A 2,500-nucleotide genomic window follows, 5' to 3' on the forward strand; every position below is an offset into this window, starting at 1 on the left:
TTAACATCATTCTGCTGTCACTGTTATAACAGAGGGTTATAAACATTATTCTGCTGTCACTGTTATAACAGAGGGTTATAACCATTATTCTGATGTCACTGTCATTAACATCATTCTGCTGTCACTGTTATAACAGAGGGTTATAAACATTATTCTGCTGTCACTGTCATTAACATCATTCTGCTGTCACTGTTATAACAGAGGGTTATAAACATTATTCTGATGTCACTGTCATTAACATCATTCTGCTGTCACTGTTATAACAGAGGGTTATAAACATTATTCTGCTGTCACTGTCATTAACATCATTCTGCTGTCACTGTTATAACAGAGGGTTATAAACATTATTCTGCTGTCACTGTTATAACAGAGGGTTATAACCATTATTCTGCTGTAATCGCAGCTATTCATGGGATTGTAAATGCCTCAGGCCAAAGATGGGTGCTATTTGGTCGAGTCCCTCATAAGAGAAAAGACATTGGAGAAATGGTATTTACCATGCAAGGACAATCAGGATGGGGTGCGTGGGTGGATGTGGGACGCACATCATTTGAACTACTATACAGTCAAATCAATGAATTGATCATTTAACCTTTATACATGTCATGACAGGGGAACAAATGAATACTAATTGAAATGTTTCACGAGTACATGTTTATACTCAAAGTGACTTGGCATCAGACCAGAAGTACCCCCTTGGCCTTGGCCAGCCAGTCATTCTTCTAGGCTTTCAGATTGCCATCTCCACACTACATTTAAGCACCAGCGTAGTTTTCTGTTCTGTCGAGTTGGTGTGAGGGAGCTTAAAGAACCTGTTGCCTTCAAACACAAGGCAGGCTATAGGCCTACATGGTAAGGCAATAATGCCATCAATTCTAATAGTATATGAGCTAAATACGGAAAGACTAAATCCCATCGACATGTTGAAGGTTTAGTCTAGTGATTCACTCTTTATGGACTTCATTTATTTTCCTGTCAGTTGTTTGTTTCCCTTCTACTAAATTCTCTACAGAGCAGAGTACAAACCCTGAGTTACCACTAAGAGCCAAGCCTGCCAACTGCTCCATATTTGTATTACACACACACACACACACACACACACACACACACACACACACACACACACACACACACACACACACCACACACTACTCACTCTCCCTCCCTCGCTCTCTCCACCTCTCTCTGTCTCCCTTCCTCTCACCCTCTCTCTGCCTCCCACCCTCTCCCTCTCTCTGCCTCCCTCCCTCTCTCTCCCTCTCACCCTCTCTCTGCCTCCCTCCCTCCCACACTCTCTCCCTCCCTCTCTCTGCCTCCCTCCCTCTCACCCTCTCTCCCTCCCTCTCTCTCTCCCCCTCTCTCTCACCCTCTCTCTGCCTCCCCCCCTCTCTCCCTCCCCCTCTCTCTGCCCCCCCCCCCCTCGCCCTCTCTCTGCCCCCCCCCCCCTCGCCCTCCCTATCTCTCTCTCTGAAGGTGGCGGCATAGAGCGGTGGAGCTATTAGCTCCGCGCTGCAGACATCATTAGGAGTGGAGGGAGACGATTCCACCGTCAGCGCAGGAACAGGAAGCTCTGGCAACAAGGAGACACCGCTCTTACCAGACCATTACACCGTACAGTAAGTCCTGGCTCTGTCTATGCTCTCAGTCTGTCATTTCTGTTGTGTCACTTTTTTCTTTGCTAAGCGGTAGAGGTAGAGAAAATGGCTGGAACTGGAAGGAAGGCGTACGCGCAAAGAGAGCGTTCGTTTATTTCCAAAGCCTTTGAAAATGTTTACTTCGCACTCTGACCTATTTTTTTGTGCCCGGAGCATAGACGGTTGTTTGTGGTTTACAGTCATGCACTTGTCATTTCGAACAAAAATGCAAACGAACTATTAAGTTTGACACATGTGAGCGGTGGTTTCGCGGACTTGAAAACGAGAAAGGAGTGTTTCACAGGCGGGTTAGTGTGTAGGACAGGCAAGCTAACTGCGCCACCCCACCCAGAAACATTGCAAAAAGAATAGTAAAATACATATTTATAGTATATCCTTCAACCGTGCACTTTTAAAATGGTTGTGGTACGCGAGTAGCCTACGTGGCCGTATGTCCACTCATGCGACACATTTTAGTTTCTAATTCCATCGCGGAAGTGTTTTTTATTCTTCAAAAACAGGGCAAACCAACTAACCCTAGTCCACCTAACGTAACCGGCGTCATTGTACAAATACATAGTACATGACATGCCCTTAATTTGGGGGGGGGGGGGGGGGGGGGGGGAGAGAGAAAATGTTATCTACTCGGTTAGGATACAAGCCCTTTTCATTGACGCTGGCTGGTTTGTAAAGGACATTGGGTCTCCTGAATGTGTCTAGTGATTGCTCGACTACCCGTGGCGTGATGTCACTCATCCTAGCTTTGGTGGTTATATAACAGGACTGTAGGGATCCCGGGTTGTGATAGCCGAGGTATTTATACTCTGCTTACACTCAGGAATTGCACAATGCATAGTAAGATTTGC

The 2,500-nt window shown here is 46.0% G+C and overlaps 1 protein-coding gene across 1 annotated transcript in view; it reads left to right on the top strand.

The window, feature by feature from the left end:
- Positions 1-1,494: 1,494 nt before the first annotated feature.
- LOC109886817 (ataxin-1) overlaps positions 1,495-2,500 on the top strand; it is a 193,464-nt gene continuing 192,458 nt past the window's right edge. Inside the window, exon 1 of the mRNA XM_031789003.1 lies at positions 1,495-1,616. The gene's annotated coding sequence lies outside the window, so the exon portion shown is untranslated. The remainder of the gene's footprint in view (positions 1,617-2,500) is intronic.

The sequence above is a fragment of the Oncorhynchus kisutch genome, linkage group LG14, assembly GCF_002021735.2.
Source record: "Oncorhynchus kisutch isolate 150728-3 linkage group LG14, Okis_V2, whole genome shotgun sequence".
Classification (NCBI taxonomy): Eukaryota; Metazoa; Chordata; class Actinopteri; order Salmoniformes; family Salmonidae; genus Oncorhynchus; species Oncorhynchus kisutch.